Source organism: Hordeum vulgare, chromosome 7H (assembly GCF_904849725.1).
Source record: "Hordeum vulgare subsp. vulgare chromosome 7H, MorexV3_pseudomolecules_assembly, whole genome shotgun sequence".
In the NCBI taxonomy this organism is placed as follows: Eukaryota; Viridiplantae; Streptophyta; class Magnoliopsida; order Poales; family Poaceae; genus Hordeum; species Hordeum vulgare.
Genome location: NC_058524.1, coordinates 425,215,958 through 425,235,045, shown reverse-complemented (window position 1 = coordinate 425,235,045; position 19,088 = coordinate 425,215,958).

Sequence of the window (19,088 nt, the reverse complement as noted above, 5' to 3'; positions counted from 1 at the left end):
GGCACTCATCGATCAGATCGCCTCTAACTTGGTCATGAACCGCACACCAACTACTCGCCGGACCCCGGCAAGCCATGACGCTGCAACCACCTCCAGCAACCAGCCCATATTGGTTGGAAGACCTATTGGATCTCTGAGGTCTGCCCCAGCCTTTATGTTAGCTCACCCGACCATGACCCCACTAGAGCTTCACCGCAGTTTGGATGCCTTCTGCAATGAAGTTGTGCCTAGGGCGCGTCGTCCAAGACGTCTTCGCCACCGCAATCCTGCAGCCCCATTCGATGGCCCAGTGGACCCTGGAGCTATGACAAACGGAGGAGCCTTATTGGATACTGAGCACGTCCGCTCAGAGGCCAACAAAGGTGGAATGAGTCCGTTAGGGTAGCTGTCAAGCCCTAGTAACCGTGTTATCTTGTAATGTTGTATTCGCATGTTGTTATAAAACTGTTTTAAATAAAATTGCAGGATGACTGCATGCCTTCGATTTTAAAGGTAGATTTGCACAAACCAGTCCGCGTGGACTTAGACTAATTTTTTGGGCGTGACCACCTAGCCAACTAACCAGCTACCGAGTGATGTGTCACTTGGGAGTTGATACCTGAGTTTCCACCACGATGACCCCGGTCACACCAGTGTTATACTTTGTGTCCCTAAACCAGGCACCTACTGAGACCACCCATGGTCGTTCCTAGAACTTCTCACCAAGTACGCTGCCCCCGAGCCAGTCCTCCCCATGACTGCCTCTGGGATTCATCCAGGATTCCTGGATGCAACTTCGCAATAGAAATTGTGTTGCCTTGCAGCCCAGTATAGAGCAGCCCTTGTATGCCCATCCCTTGTCCTTCAGGTCATGGCCAAGGCTGTTGACCCATCAATAGGTGGATTAATTCCACACCCTTGCTATTGGAAAATTTTCCATATTTTCCATTTATAGGCTGTTGTTGTCAGATCAAAGGGGACACGTTCTCCGGACTCCTTCTAGGAGAAGGAGAACCTGTTTCCCCGACCGAGAATATTTTCTCGGGAACACCTTGCCCGTATCTCGTTGACCTCCCTCGGAGTGTACGTTAGTCTAGTAGTATGTTTTCCTCATGCTAGGTGAGTGACAGTGTCTTATATGATTGCATTGTTTGCACCTGCATATGAGTGAGTGTGTGCTATAAGATAGCTTTTGGTTGCGCGTGCATTTGAGTGATCATGTTCTTTGTGTTCATGAGTGCATTATTTTCTTTCCCTAAGCAAATCTCGGGGACGAGATTTATTTTGATGTGGGTAGTGTGTGTCACACCCCAATAAATTTATCATATATTTTTAAAATTAAAATATTGCCTAGAATAAATGTTTTGAGAAATGAATTGTTTCATCGCTCTTTTCGAAGCCTCTTTCCAAAAACTTTCTTTTCTACTAGCATTTTTAAAGATCATTTCGTGCTTGAGCCATTACTTGAGACCATTTTAAATCCTTTATTTAATCAAATGGGGATATTATTTTTAATTTGGTCATGTTTGTTAAAAATCTGAATTTCTAGGTTTTCAATTGATTTTTGAACCACTCATTTTCCCTAATTAAAAAGTTCTTCCCCAAGTAAATCTTTTTGAAAATTATGTTGGAACTTGAGTTCTTGCATCAAAAAAATTCTTTTCTTTTGACAAATTCATTGAAGATGTTTTTAAAATATTTTTGCCAAGGTTTCTTTTATTCCAAAATGACTTTTAATTCCTTTAAGCACCTGTTTTGCAGTGCAACCTATTGATAACTTCTAAAACTTCTATAAAACTTGAAGATGAGCTATGATGTAATTGGATCATATTTTTTAAAAACTTATCCCAGAGTTTTGGAAAATTTGAGCATATTAACTTCTTTTCTGCTCTGGTCCAATTGACATTTTACACTACAACCACTGGATTTAATCTTTCAAAAATTCTACAAAAATTTCAAGATGTCAAGGAATGCTTGACATTCACTTTTATGCGAAAACCAAACTTGGTGCTTTGGAAAAATTTAACAAAACAACCACTTTTTTATATTGGTCCAGTTTGGTACTTTGTACTACTGTCATGTTTTTCCTTGCTCTATTTGCCTTGAGATTTTTCATGATTGTATAACACCCTACCAAAACCTTAAGTCCATGAGTTGAGACCCATTGGAGGATTTTAAATGCATGTAGTATTAGCCTCAACTTTCTGACCAGAAATGATTTTCTCAAACAATTGCATTAGCAAGTTTTGCATTTTGACAAACTAACCTGACCATCATAACTAACACCTAAGGAGACCCTGATCTGGTAATTTTGGTGGACAGAGGAGCTCCCTAGCTTCCCTTGACATTTTGTGTTCACCGGAGCTCCCGGTCCACGGTGGATGAAAGGGTGCTCGCCCCCGAGCTCCCCAGCAGCCCGTGTGCCTCCATAGGATGGGGTCCTCACCCCTGAATGCAGTGGTGTGCTCAGCTCTGGGAACGGAGCTCCTAGCGCCGGCAAGCGTCACCGAAGCTCGCCCCTAACCTTGTCCCTATGCGCGGGAGGAAGGAGAGGAACCCGACACGCGGGCCCCCTGCCGGTGAGCGAGCCCAGTCCCTGAGTGGCGTAGCCCCGCTTCTGCACTTTCCCGCTTAGGAAACCTCCTCTTGTATGTGCGCGTCGTTCTTTCTGAAAGTGTATTCCTTCCGAAGCGCTTTTCTTTTTCTGATTTAATTAAAGACAAAGTTTGACCAAAATGTTGATTGATCATAACTTTTTAACCACAACTCTAAATCGACTGGTTCTTTTTCATACCTCCCTAAAATTTCATCTAGTTTATTTCAAGATTTATTTGAAAAAATTGCAAACAATTTTTATGTGCTGTTTTGAAATTGTGTGTTAATTTAAATATTTTCAAAATAGGATTATGGACAGAGGAGACTTACTTCAAGATTTTTGGGGTGCACAACATCTCCTCAACTCCTAAGGCAAGCATATTAAACCTAATTTGCATTAAGTGTGTGATGTTTGTTGTGGTGCATTATATGCGTGTTCTTGGTTATGTATATGAAAGGCCCACATGGAATCACATCATTACACGAGTGCATGAGATAGATATATTATTATATGAGGCATATGGTAAGTGGGTACTACCTCATGACTCGTATGCCATGTTGGTCTGGACAACCTCAGAGGGAGGTTTGTCGTGGGTATTGTGTGACCATGGACGAACATCTCATGGGATAGGAGTGGTTAGTGAGGACATACCGAGACGTGATGGTAGTAACACTTAGAAATATGAGTCAACAAAATTGTGAGATACTAACCCTTGCAAGATATCTTAAACCTCCTAATTCGACCGTAGATCGAGTCTTGTCTGTGTGTCACCCTACCTTTTGTGTTGCCACAGGTCTTCCAAAATGGGGATACGGTCTAGTAGGGCGTAAACCTATTACCAAGTACACACTAAGTAGAGAGGCCGGGATGAAGGTATCCATGGCCCTGGACTAAATCCATTCCCTTGTAGCGCGCGGTATAAATTTTATCCCATGCTATTCGAGGTTGGAGCCTCCCCGTCTTATGGTTTTTCCCTGGCAGCATAGCCCGAGTGAGGGCGGTCTTTTCGTGGGGGAAATGGGTGTGTACTAGTTCTGAGTGTTTACTTTTGAGATACCATACGCGAGATTAGTCCGAGTGACTATTGAAACCCATGGCTTGTGCGTAAAGAGTACACCCTCTGCAGAGTCAAAACTATTCGAGTAACCGTGTCCACGGCAAGGACGACTAGTTGACTAGTCAAGTGCTGGTTTGAGTGTCGATATTTGGAGGAAGTTAACGAAATCATGAGACTAATCATGAAATATGGTGGATGATCATACTATTATTTTTATTGTGAACTAACCTCTATGATTATGATTGTTGGATATCCCTGGGACGCTTCTACCTCCTGGATATTCAATATTTATTATTGTCTCATATAAGCCCTTTTTGTGGTGTTGCTTAGATGCAAGACTGTGGCAACTGTTATTTCTTTCATATAAGCCCTTTAGACGGTGTCACTCCAACGCCCGATTGTGGCACGCATGCTTTTACTTATTCATTGTTACACTTCCTTGCTTGTTTACACAACATTGGTGGAAATAGCTTATTGATACGTCTCCAATGTATCAATAATTTATGAAGTATTCATGCCATGTTTATAATAATTTTATACGATTTTGGTATGATTTATTAGAACTAACCCGGACTTACGCTCTTTTGACCACAACTACCATGGTGCCTTTTTTGTGGCGAAATAAAAGTTCTCGGAATGGGCTAAAAAGTTGCGTTGATTTTTTATTGACCAAAAGAGACCCCCGAAGCACTAGAGCTGGGACAAGAAGTGGATGAGGAAGCCACAAGACTGCTGGGTGCGGCCAACCCACTTTGGTCGCGCCCCTATGGCTTGTGACCTCCTCGGAAACCTTCCTAACGTGAGACCGAGGCCTAATATTCCTATAAATACCAAAACCCCAAGAAAGAAACCTAGATCGCGAGTTCCGCCGCCGCAAGCCTCTAGAGCCATGAAAAACCAACCGGGAGCCCGCTCTAACACCCTGTCGGAGGGGGAAAACATCACCTGAGGTTATCTTCATCCTCCCGGCGGTCTCCATGACGAGGAGGGAGTAGTTCACCCTCGGGGCTGAGGGTATGTACCAGTAGATATGTGTTTGATCTCTCTCTCTCTCATGTTCTTGAGGTGGCACGATCTTGATGTATCGCGAGCTTTATTAATATAGATGAATCATATAGAGTTTTCCCCTCTCTATCTTCTTGTGATGAATTGAGTTTTCCCTTTGAAGTTTTCTTATCGCATAGAGTCCTTAAAGATTTGAGAACACTTGATGTATGTCTTGCGATGGGATATCTGCGGTGACAATGGGATGTTCTATTGATCCACTTGATGTATGTTTTAGTGATCAACTTGCAGGTTCCGTGACTTTGGGAATCTATGCGTAGGGGTTGGCACATGTTTTCTTCTTAACTTTCCGGTAGAAACTTTGGGGCACTCTTTGAAGTTCTTTGTGTTGGATTGAACATGATGAATCTGAAATTATGTGATGCATATCGTATTATCATGCCCATGGGTACTTGTGGTGACATTGGAGTATCTAGGTGACATTAGGGTTTTGGTTGATGTGTATCTTAAAGTATTATTTTAGTACAAACTCTAGGACTGTTCGTGACACTTATAGGGATAGCTCATAAGATTGATCAGAAAAGATAACTTTGAGGTGGTATCGTATTCGACAATAATTTATTCATTTGTTCTCCTCTATTTGTGACGTTGGAGTGAACTCTTTGTCGCATGTGAGGGATTTATATATGATTCAACTATGTTAGTATTGTTGAGAGAACTTGCACTAGTGAAAGTATGGACCCTAGGTCTTGCTGCCAAGCATTTATACAATGTTTTGCTCGTTGTTTACTATTTGTTACCATGATGGTTTTATATTTTCAGATTACAAAAACCTATATCTACCATCCATATTACACTTGTATCACATTCTATTCGCCGAACAAGTGCACCTATACAATTTACCATTGTATTGGGTGTGTTGGGGACACACGAGACTCTTTGTTATTTGATTGCAGGGTTGCTTGAGAGAGACCATCTTCATCCTACGCCTCCCACGGATTGATAAACCTTAGGTCATCCACTTGAGCGAAATTTGCTACTGTCCTACAAAACTCTGCTCTTGGAGGCCCAACACGAGTCTACAAGAAGAAGGTTGTGTAGTAGACATCAAGCTATTTTGTGGCGCCGTTGCCGGGGAGGTTAGATAAGCGTCACTCACATCCCGTCAACGAAGCTCTTTTCTAGCGCTTTTGCCGGGGAGGAGAGTGCTTGAAGGTATATCTTTAGATCTTGCAATTAAATCTTCTAGTTTCTTGTTTTTCACTACTTTGGTTTTATAAAAGAAAACTACAAAAAATGGAATTGGGGTTGCCGCATGTTCTTCATCTTTTCAATGTCTTTCGTGAAAATGATGGAACGGAAAATTGTGCTCAAGTGTTAGAAGAAGAAGTTATTAAAATGTTTGGCACTAAATATTTGAGTGATGAGCATGATAGCAATATTGTTAGTATGAATTCTTAGAATATTCATGATGCTAATGATATGCAAAGCCACAAGCTTGGTGATGCTATGCTTGATGAATATGATATTTTTAGTCCCCCATGTTTTGATGAGCAAAACTATTATGATGATAGCATGCCTCCTATGTATGATGATTATTGTGATGACATGTATGCTATAAAGATGATATTAACCATGAAACTTTTTATCATGATTTTAATATTCAAAGTGGTTATGTCAATCAAGTACCTCATGATAGTTATTTCGTTGAGTTTGCTCCCACTATTATGAATGAGAAGAAGTTTGCTTATGTGGAGAGTGATAAATTTCCTATGCTTGTAGATCATGAAAATAATGTTTTATGTGATAGTTATATTATTGAATTCCTTCATGATGCTAGTGAAAATTATTATGAGGGAGTAACATATGCTTGTAGGAATTGCAATAATATCAAGTTTCCTCTCTATCTATTCAAATCTTTGAAGTTATACTTGTTTTGCCTTCCTATGCTAGTTGATTCTTGCTCCCATAGATTGGTTGTTCACAAAATCCATGTGCATAGGAAGTGGTTTAGACTTAAATGTGCTTGTCATGAGATTCATGATGCTCTTTTGCATGTTATAATCATTATTCCTATGTGAACATCATTGAAATCATCATGCCTAGCTAAAAGGATTTAAAGAAAAGCGCTTGTTGGGAGACAAACCAACACTTATACATTATTAAGCTATTGTAGTAATCATGTTTTATAGTTTTTGTTTCAATAAAGTGCCAAGTAAAGCCTTTGGGATAGTGTGGATGATAGTTGAGTTGATTATGTGCAAAAACAACAACTTTGCTGTCAATCCAGGAATTTTTTAATTTCACTGGAACGTGATTTTGTTCTGAATTTTGTACACATGATTTATATAAAATTTCCAGGATTGTCCTAATTTTTTAAGAATTTTTAGAGACAGGGAAGTATGGTTACACTACAGATCTTCACAGACTGTTCTATTTTTGACAGATTCTATTTTGCATGCATAATTTGCTTGTTTTAGTGTTCCCATAGCTTATATTCAGTGATATAAATTATGGGAATAGTAGAATACAGTAGGTATCATGTGGGAACAATTATTAATCTTGTCTTGGCAGTACCTAAGTGAATGATCATTATTTATTATAATAACCCATCTCACTAAGTTCCTTAAGTTTTGTGTGATTGAAGTTCTCAAGTTTTGGGTGAGACACCGAAATGAGGAGAATAAGGAGTGACAAGAACCTAAGCTTGGGGATGCCCAAGGCACCCCCAAGGTAATATCCAAGGAAGACTCGAGCGCCTAAGCTTGGGGATGCCCCGGAAGGCATCCCCTCTTTCGTCTTCAACATTATCGGTATATCTTACTTGGAGCTATATTTTTATTCGTCACATAATATGAGTTTTGCTTGGAGTGTCATTTTATTTTGTTGTTGTCCGTTAGGTGTTACTTATAATCTTGTTTTTCAATAAAAAGTTCCAATAATTGCATTAGGATGCTTGCATTGCAAGCTTTGATTGGTGTTGTGTAAAAACAGAAACTAGTGTTGTAGTGTTTGAATTTTTATATTTTACTGGAACATAGAAAGTTTCTGAAATTTTTACACAGGGTTGTCATATAAATTTATAGCATGTGCTAAATTTTAAGAATCTTTTGAGTTACTTAAGTACATTGTTCTCATAAATTGCTAGAGACTGTTCTGTTTGGACAGATTGTTGTCATAGTTTTGTTATCTACTTATCCTATAGTTTCCATAGCCTATATTGGTAGATATAAATTGTGGAAATGATAGTATACAATACCTAATTATTTAAAATTATTATGCAACTTGTCCTTCCAGTACATAAAGAGTTTATTTATTATTATGTGTACAAACCTATCTCACGAGTTCTTTCCGAATTTTGTGTGGATGAAGTTTTTGAGAATAGGTGAAACCATGATATGATAGGATTGAACGAGATTCAAAAGTTCAAGCTTGGGGATTCCCAAGGCACCCCAGGTAAATATTTCAAGAAGTCTCAAGCATCTAAGCTTGGGGATGCTACGCATCCAACCTCTCTTCGTCAACTATCGGTTAGCCTATGTTGAGTCTAAATTTTTACTCGATCACATGATGTGTCCTATTCTTCGAGTGGTATTTTTATTTTGTTTGTTGTTTAAATAAAACACTGAGATCTGAAAATATTTATTAAGAGATATAGATAAAGTCCTCATATAGCTGCTTATTTGTTTGACTACTCATTGATCTACACTTATATAGTTTGGAGTAGTTATGTCATTTACTCTCGTGCTTCACTTATATCCTATGACTAAATGGTTGAATGAATTGAATATCATAAATCTAAAATTATATATTTTTTATATGCTTATCCCATGGGGAGTAATGACTTCACATATAAGAAGTATAGGTTGTAAAATTTATTGAAAGTTACCAAACACAACATTGGTCACTTGAACAATTCATGAAATAATATTGAAGCAAGAGAGATTTCACATTTAAATATACTATCTTGGAAATCTTCTGTGATTGTGAATACCCGTTAATTATTTTCAAACTTGAGCAAATTAGTTGAAGTTGGACAAGGAAGACAACGTAATGAGTTATGCTTGGGTATATTTGTATAGAAGTTATATTGTTATGGATCCCCCAACATGTGGTGCTTACTTCACCTCATACTAGCCAAAACTTCTGCACCAAGTAGAAACACTACTTGTGCATCCAAACACCCTTAAACCCAAAGTTGTTCCATATAAGTCCACCATACCTACCTATCTGCGGTATTTACCTGCCGTTCCAAGTAAATTTGCATGTGCCAAACTCTAAACCTTCAAATAATATTCTGTTTTGTATGCCCGAATCGCTCATATAGTGACTAGGGGCTGTCAGTATCTTCCATGTTAGGTGGATTATTCTCACGATATGTGTTGATTCACTATCATTCATGAGAAAGTGGCTGGTATTCAAGATGCCCATTTCCATGCTCAAAAATTGAATCACAATATAATGAAACAAAACTCCCCCGGGATTGTTGTTTGTATGGAAGGAACCCGTGGATTCGGCTCGCCATGGAGTGTGGTTGATTGGTAGAGGGGGAGTAAAAACTTTACCATTCTGTTTGGGAACCGCCTATAACGTATCTAGCATGGAAGATACCAAGATCTCTCGGTTTTTATGTTGACAATGAAAGCATATCGCTCAAAATTATTATTCATCTCTCTTTTAAAAGCTTGAGCTCCCACACCTCTGCAAATCAATGCTTCCATCTCCGAAGGGCCTATCTTTTACTTTCTAGTACTTACCTTTATACAAGAGTCATGGTGACCTTCACCACTTCCTATATTTTGCCTTTTTATCTTGGCAACCATCATATGGTGGGGAAAGATCCAAGCATATATGGCCATTCAAATATATTTGATCATGAATTATTATTGTTGACAATTATCTATATGATAAATAAGTTGGGAGGCGAAACTTTAAGCCCCTATCTTTCTCTGTGTTCGACGGATGCCATTTGATCTTAAAATATGCTTTGAGTGTTAGAAATCATGGAAGACTATATGATAGTTGAGTATGTGGAATTTACTAAATCAAAGCTCTTACATAGACGCTTCCTGAAAATAAGATGAATTGCAATTGTTCGATGACTAGGATTATGGTTTGTTAGTTTTCAAGAAACTTTTTGGTCTATACTTTAACATGTCAATAGCTTGTTACTTGATCATGATAAGTTTTATGAGAAGAGCTACTGTTTATGGTTTATATTGATGCTAGAAAAAGTGATTGGAAGTATCATTTCTCAAACTTGTGCACTTGCTAGCATTCACACTTCGTAAATTATTTCTTTTATCATTTACCTACTCGAGGAGGAGCAGGAATTAAGCTTGGGGATGCTGATACGTCTCCAATGTATCTATAGTTTATGAAGAATTAATGCCATGTTTAGAATAATTCTATATGATTCTGGTATGATTTTATTAGAACTAACCCGGACTAACGATGTTTTCAGCAGAACTACCATGGTGTCGTTTTTTGTGCAGAAATAAAACTTCTCGGAATGGGCTGAAAATTTATGGTGATTGTTTATGGACCAAAAGAGACCCCCGAAGCACCAGAACTGGGCCAGGAAGTGGATGAGGAAGGCACAAGCCTGCTGGGTGCGGCCACCCCCCTAGGTCGCGCCCGTGTGGCTTGTGACCTCCTCGGGAACATTCCTGACGTGAGACCGACGCCAAAAATTCCTATAAATACCAAAAACCCCAGAAAGAAACCTAGATCGGGAGTTCCGCCGCGGCAAGCCTCCAGATCCATGAAAAACCAATCGGGAGCTTGTTCCGGCACCCAGCCGGAAGGGGAAACCATCACCGGAGGCCATCTTTATCATCTCGGCGGTTTCCATGACGAGGAGGGAGTCGTTCACCCTCAGTGCTGAGGGTATGTACCAGTAGCTATGTGTTTGATCTCTCTATCTCATGTTCTTGAGATGGCACGATCTTGATGTATCCGAGCTTTATTAATATAGATGAATCATATGGAGTTTTCCCCTCTCTATCTTCTTGTGATGAATTGAGTTTTCCCTTTGAAATTTTCTTATCGGATTGAGTCTTTAAGGATTTGAGAACACTTGATGTATGTCTTGCAATGGGATATCTATGGTGACAATGGGATGTTCAATTGATCCATATCATGTATGTTTTGGTGATCAACTTGCGGGTTCCATGACCTTGGGAATCTATGCATTGGGGTTGGCACATGTTTTTGTCTAGACTTTCCGATAGAAACTTTGGGGCACTCTTTGAAGTTCTTTTTATGGGATTGAACATGATGAATCTAAAATTATGTGATGCATATCGTATAATCATGCCCATGGGTACTTGTGGTGACACTGGAGTATCTAGGTGACATTGGGGTTTTTGTTGATATGTATCTTAAGGTGTTATTTCAGTACGAACTCTAGGGCTGTTCGTGACACTTATAGGGATAGCTCATAAGATTGATCAGAAAAGATAACTTTGAGGTGGTTTCTTACCCTACAATAATTTCTTTGTTTGTTCTCCGCTATTTGTGACTTTGGAGTGAACTCTTTGTCGCACGTGAGGGATTTATATATAATTCAACTATGTTAGTATTGTTGAAGAACTTGCACTAGTGAAAGTATGGACCCTAGGCCTTGTTTCCAAGCATTTATACAACATTTTGCTTGTTGTTTACTATTTCTTACCTTGTTGTTTTTATATTTTCAGATGACAAATACTTATATCTACCATCCATATTACACTTGTATCACCTTCTCTTCACCGAACTGGTGCACCTATAAAATTTACCATTGTATTGGGTGTGTTGGGGACACAAGAGACTCTTTGCAATTTGATTGCAGGGTTGCTTGAGAGAGACGATCTTCATCCTACACCTCCCACGGATTGATAAACCTTAGGTCATCCACATGAGGGAAATTTTCTGCTGTCCTACAAAACTTTGCGCTTGGAGGCCCAAAACGAGTCTACAAGAAGAAGGTTGTGTAGTAGACATCACTTATCTGCATGAATGCATCTGTGAATAAATTTTTATGGCATGATAGAGTTATTAAGTGGACTATGCATGCATCTCACCTGCTTTAACTTATTTATTTTCTTGATTTTTGCGAGTACATTCAAAGTACTCACTGGCTTGTCCCGGGGTACTGTCTTGGCCAGACTGCGCTCGGAGAGGAGGACGATGTTGTCAACCATGGAACCTAGGAGTCGAGGATAGCAGCCTTATGAGATAGGAAGATATCCAGGTCAGCTGTTCCTGTGGATGGAGTCCCATGGGCACTGGAGATTCCTCGAGTCGCTTCCCCGTCAGCCTCATACGTTTGTCCAAACCAATAGACCTTCATGGTCTTGTAACCCAGATTTTGTATTTTTGCTTAGATTTTCTGTATCAAGTGAGTGTCCACCAGCTAACAGTAGTGTTGGGGCTGGTGAACACAAAGACTTGTTTTCTGGAAATTATTTTCCGAAAAACCGGTCGCCACAAAGCATCATGAAGGGACATGAAAATGAGGAGGTCATTGAGTATTGTGTTGACTTTATTCCTGACCTTGAACCGATTGGTGTTCCTGAATTGCGGCAAGAGGGCAGACTGGGTGGAAAAGGTATGATAGGACCGAAAGCAATAATATTTATGGACGGGCAATCTCTCACACAAGAACACTACACAGTTCTACAAAATTACTCCTCGGTGGCTCTGTATTGTTGGAAATATGCCCTAGAGGCAATGATAAAATAGTTATTATTATATTTCCTGTTTCAAGATAATCGTTTCTTATCCATGCTATAATTGTATTGAATGAAAGCATAGATACATGTGTGGATATATAGTCAAAACAATGTCCCTAGTAAGCCTCTAGTTGACCAGCCAGTTGATCAAGGATGGTTAAGGTTTTCTGACCATAAGCAAGTGTTGTCACTTGATAACTGGATCACATCATTAGGAGAATGATGTGATGGACAAGACCCAAATTATAAACGTAGCATGTGACCGTGTCATTTTGTTGCTATTGTTTTATACGTGTCAAGTATTCATTCCTATGACCATGAGATCATGTAACTCACTGACACCGGAGGAATACCTTGTGTGTATCAAACGTCACAACGTTACTGGGTGACTATTAAGGTGCTCTACAGGTATCTCCGAAGGTGTCCGTTGAGTTAGCATGGATCAAGACTGGGATTTGTCACTCCGTGTGACGATCAGGTTTATCGAGGCCCACTCAGTAATACAACATTACAAATAAGCCTTGCGAGCAATGTGACTCAAGTGTTAGTCACAGGATCTTGTATTACGGAACGAGTAAAGAGACTTGCCGGCAACGAGATTGAAATAGGTATAGGGATACCGACGATCAAATCTCTGGCAAGTAACATACCGAAGGACAAAGGGAATTTTATACGGGATTATATGAATCCTTGGCACAGAAGTTCAACCGATAAGATCATCATAGAATATGTAGGATCCAATTTGGACATCCAAGTCCCGCTCTTGGATATTGATAGGGGAGTGTCTCAGGTCATGTCTGCATAGTTCTCGAACCCGCAGGGTCTGCACACTTAAGGTTCGGTGATGTTTTGGTATAGTTGAGTTACAGGTGTTGGTGACCGAAGGTTGTTCGGAGTCCCGGATGAGATCACAGACGTCGCGAGGGTTTCCGGAATGGTCCGGAAACGAAGATTGATAGATATGATGGTTTCATTTGGTCTCCGGAAAGATTTCGGGCATTACCAGCAGTGTACTAGGAGTGACGAATGGGTTCTGGGTTTTCACCGGGAGGGGCCCACCCACCCGGGAGTGAGCCTAATAGCCCAAGGGTGATGCACAATACTTAGTGGGCTGGTGAGGCTAGCCCAAGTGGGCTATGTCGGCTAGGAAAAAGAAAACCAAAGAAAAAGGAAAAAAAGAGGGAGGTGGGAAGGAAGAGGAGGACTCCTCCTTCCCCAAACTCAATTGGAGTTGGAGTCCTCCTCTCCTCTCTCGGCTGGCGCCCTTGGGGCTGTCTTGAGCCCCAAGGCTAGCCCCTCCCCTCCTCCTATATATACTAGAGGTTTTAGGGTTTTTGAGACACAACTTTTCCACGTGCAACTCAAACCTATACTTCATAGTGCTTCCTCTAGATCGGTTTTCTGCGGAGCTCGGGCGGAGCCCTGCAGGAATAGATCATCACCATCACCGGCGCACCGTCACGCTACCGGAGAACTCATCTACTTCCACGTATCTCTTGCTGGATCAAGAAGGCGGAGATCGTCATCGAGTTGTACGTGTGCTGAACGCGGAGGTGTCGTCCGTTCGGCGCTAGATCGGAACGGATCATGGGACGACGGTGATTTGAATCACAAAGCTATACCACTACATCAACCGTGTTTCTTAACACTTCCCGCTTAGCGATCTACAAGGGTATGTGGATCCGATCTCCCTCTCGTAGATGGACATCACCATGATAGGTCTTCGTGTGCGTAGGAAATTTTTTGTTTCCCGTGCAACGTTCCCCAACAGTGGCATCATGAGCTAGGTTCATGCGTAGATGTAATATCGAGTAGAACACAAAATTTTTGTGGGCGTTGATGTTCGATTTTCTGCCCTCCTTAGTCTTTTCTCGATTCGACGGTATTATTGGATTGAAGCGGCCCGGACCAACATTACTCGTACGCTTAGGAGAGACCGATTTCATCGACTAACATGCAACTCGTTGCATAAAGATGACTGGCGGGTGTCGGTTTATTCGACTTTAGTTGAATTGGATTTGACCGAGGCGGTCCTTGGAGAGAGGTTAAATAGCATTTTTCACATCTCCGCTGTGGTTTTTGCGTAAGTAAGATGCGATCATACTGGATACCCATAGCAGCCACGTAAAACATGCAACAACAAATTAGAGGACGTCTAACTTGTTTTTGTAGGGTATGCTTGTAATGTGATATGGCCAAAGACATAATGTGATATATTGGATGAATGAAATGATCATGTTGTAATAGTTAATATCGACTTGCACGTCGATGCTACGACAACCGGCAGGAGCCATAGGGTTGTCTTTAAACTAACATTTGTGTTTGCAGATGCATTTACTATATTGCTAGGATGTAGCTTTAGTAGTAATAGCATAGATAGCACGACAACCTCGATGGCGGCACGATGATGGAGATCATGGTGTGGCACCGGTGACGATGAATATCATGCCGGTGCTTTGGTGATGGCGATCAAGAAGCACAAGATCATGGACATATCATTTCTCTTATGAATTGCATGTGATGTTAATCCTTTTATGCACCTTATCTTGCTTAGAACGACGGTAGCATTATAAGCTGATCCCTCACTAAATTTCAAGATAAAATGTGTTCTCCCCGACTGTGCACCGTTGCTACAGTTCGTCGTTTCGAGACACCACGTGATGATCGGGTGTGATAGACTCAACGTTCACATACAACGGGTGCAAAACAGTTGCACACGCAGAACACTCGGGTTAAATTTGACGAGCCTAGCATGTACAAACATGGCCTCGGAAAACAAGAGACCGAAAGGTCGAGCATGAATCCTATAGTTGATATGATTAGCATATTGATGTTTACCACTGAAACTACACTCAACTTACATGATGATCGGATTTGAGTTAGTGAATTTGGATCATGCCACACTCAAGTAACTAGAGGGATGTCTATTTGAGTGGGAGTTTATTAGTAATTTGATTAGTTAAACTCTAATTGTCTTGAACATAGTCTAAGTCCACTTTGCAATATTTTCTGTTGTAGATCAATTGCTCACGCTGTAGCGACCCTGAATTTCAATACGTTCCTAGAGAAAGCTAAGCTGAAAGATGATGGTAGCAACTTTGTAGACTGGGCTCGTAATCTTAGGCTCATCCTACAAGCTGGGAAAAAGAATTATGTCCTTGATGTTGCGCTAGGAGATGAACCACCCGCTACATCTGACCAAGAAGTTTTGAACACTTGGCAATCACGTAAGGAGGACTACTCAGTAGTTCAATGTGCAGTCTTGTATGGCTTGGAACCGGGACTTCAACAACGCTTTGAATGTCATGGAGCATATGAGATGTTCCAAGAGATGAAGTTTATCTTTTAGAAGAATGCCCGGATCGAGAGGTATGAGACCTCCGATAAATTCTATGCTTGCAAGATGGAGGAGAATTCCTCTGTCAGTGAACATGTGCTCAAAATGTCTGGGTACTCGAACCGTCTAGCTGTGTTGGGGACTGAACTCCCGAAAGAGGCTATCACTGACAGAATTCTTCAATCACTGCCACCTTCCTACAAGAGCTTTGTGTTGAACTATAACATGCAAGGGATGAACAAGTCACCCGGCGAGTTATTCACGATGCTGAAAGTCGCAGAGTCAGAACTCCAGAAAGAGCATCAAGTGTTGATGGTCAATAAGACCACTGGTTTCAAGAAAAATGGCAAAGGCAAGAAGGGTAACTCCAAGAAGAGCGGCAAAACTATTGCCAATCCGATGAAGAGACCCAAGGTTGTACCTAAGCTGGAAACAGAGTGCTATTATTGCAAAGGGATGGGTCACTGGAAGCGCAACTGCCCCAAGTATTTGGCAGATAAGAAGGCGGCTAACGCCAAACCAGGTATATGTGATATACATGTTATTGATGTGTACCTAACCAAGTCTCGCAATAGTGCCTGGGTATTTGATACCGGTTCTGTTGCTCATATTTGCAACTCGAAGCAGGGACTGCGGAATAAACGAAGGCTGGCGAAGGATGAAGTGACGATGCGCTTGGGAAATGGTTCCAAGGTTGATGCAATCGTCGTCGGCACAGTCTCACTTCCGTTACCATCAGGATTAGTTATGAACTTAAATAATTGTTATTTAGTGCCTGCGTTAAGCATGAACATTATATCTGGATCTTGTTTATTGCGAGACGGTTACTCATTTAAGTCAGAGAATAATGGTTGTTCTATTTTTATGAGTAATATCTTTTATGGTCATGCACCCAAAATGAGAGGTTTGTTCATATTGAATCTTGATTGTGATGACACACATACACATAACATTGAGACCAAAAGATGTAGAGTTAACAATGATAGCGCCACCTTTTTGTGGCACTGCCTCTTAGGTCATATTGGTGTAAAGCTCATGAAGAAACTCCATACTGATGGGCTTTTGGAGTCACTTGATTTTGAATCACTTGACACGTGTGAACCATGCCTCATGGGCAAGATCACAAAGACTCCGTTCTCCGGAACAATGGAGTGTGCAAGTGACTTGTTAGAGATCATACATACTGATGTGTGCGGTCCAATGAGCATGGAGGAGCGCGGTGGATATCGTTATTTTCTCACCTTCACTGATGATTTAAGTAGGTATAGATATATCTACTTGATGAAGCACAAGTCTGAAACGTTTGAAAAGTTCAAGCAATTTCAGAGCGAAGTTTAAAATCTTCATAACAAGAAGATCAAGTTCCTACGATCTGATCAAGGGGGTGAATATCTGAGTTTCGAGTAAGGTGCTCACTTAAGACAATGTGGAATGGTTTCACAGTTCACACCGCCTGGAACACCACAACGTAATAGTGTGTCCGAACGTCGTAATCGTACTTTGTTAAATATGTTGCGATCTATGATGTCTCTTACCGATTTGCCGTTATCGTTTTGGGGTTATGCATTAGAGACAGCTGCATTCACTTTAAATAGGGCACCATTAAAATCCGTTGAGACGACACCATATGAGCTATGGCATGGCAAGAGGCTAAAGTTGTCGTTTCTTAAAGTTTGGGGATGTGATGCTTATGTCAAAAAGCTTCAGACTGAAAAACTGTAACCCAAAGAGGAAAAGTGTGTCTTCATGGGTTACCCAAAAGAGACAGTTGGGTACACCTTCTATCTCAGATCCGGGGGAAAGTGTTTGTTGCTAATAATGGAGCTTTTCTTGAGAAGGAGTTTCTCTCGAAAGAATTGAGTGGGAGGAAGATAGAACTTGATAAGGTTGTGGAACCTCTGCTCCCTCTAGATGGTGGCGTAGGGCAGAGAGAAATCTGTGTTGAGACAACACCGGTTGAGGAGGAAGCTAATGATGATGATTATGAAGCTTCAGATCAAGTTACTAACCGGACCTCGCAGGTCAACAAGATCACGTACTACTCCTGAGTGGTACGGTAATCCTGTCTTATCTATCATGTTGTTAGACAACAATGAGCCTCCGAATTATGAAGAAGCAATGGTGGGCCCGGATTCCAACAAATGGTTGGAGGCCATGAAGTCCGAGATAGGATCTATGTATGAAAACAAAGTATGGACTTTGGAAGTATTACGTGAAGGTCGCAAGGCTATTCAGAACAAATGGATATTTAAAAAGAAGACGGACGCGGGCGGTAACGTGACCGTTTATAAAGCTCGACTTGTGGCAAATGGTTTTTCACAAGTTCAAGGAGTTGGCTACGATGAGACATTCTCACCGGTAGCGATGCTTAAGTCCGTCCGAATCATGTTAACAATAGGTGCATTTTTCGATTATGAAATCTGGAAGATGGATGTCAAAACGGCGTTCCTTAATGGTTTTCTTAAGGAAGAGTTGTATATAATGCAACCCGAAGGTTTTGTCGATCCAAAGAATGATAACAAAGTATGCAAGCTCCAGCAATCCATTTATGGACTGGTGCAAGCATCTCGGAGTTGGAATAAGCGCTTTGATGAGGTGATCAAAGCATTTGGGTTTATACAAGTTGTTGGAGAATCTTGTATTTACAAGAAAGTGAGTGGGAGCTTTGTAGCGTTTCTAATATTATCTGTGGATGACACATTGCTGATTGGAAACAATGTGGAGTTTTTAGAGAGCGTAAAGGATTACTTGAACAAATGTTTTTCAATGAAAGACCTAGGAGAAGCTGCTTACATATTAGGCACTAAGATCTATAGGGATAGATCGAGGTGCCTAATAGGACTTTCACAAAGCACATACCTTGATAAAGTTTTGAAGAAGTTCAAAATGGAGCAGTACAAGAAGGGGTTCTTGCCAGTATTACACGATATAAAGTTGAGTAAGACTCGGTGTCTAGTAACTGCGGAAGATAGAGAAAAGATGAGTACCATCCCCTATGCTTCAGCCATACGGTCTATCATGTATGCAATGCTGTGCACAAGACCGGACGTCATCCTGGCCATAAGTATAGCAGGCAGGTTTCAAAGTAATCCAGGAGCGGAACACTGGACGGCGGTCAAAAATATTCTGAAGTACCTGAAAAGGACTAAGGAAATGTTTCTCGTTTATGGAGGTGACGAAGAGCTCGTCGTAAAGGGTTACGTCGATGCGGGCTTTGAAATTGATCCGGATGATTCTAAGTCTCAGTCCGGATAAGTATTTATTCTTAATGGGGCTGCGGTAAGCTGGTGCAGTTCCAAGCAAAGCGTCGTAGCAGATTCTACATGTGAAGCGGAGTACATGGATGCCTCGGAGGCAGCTAAGGAGGGTTTCTGGATGAAGCAATTCATGACGGATCTT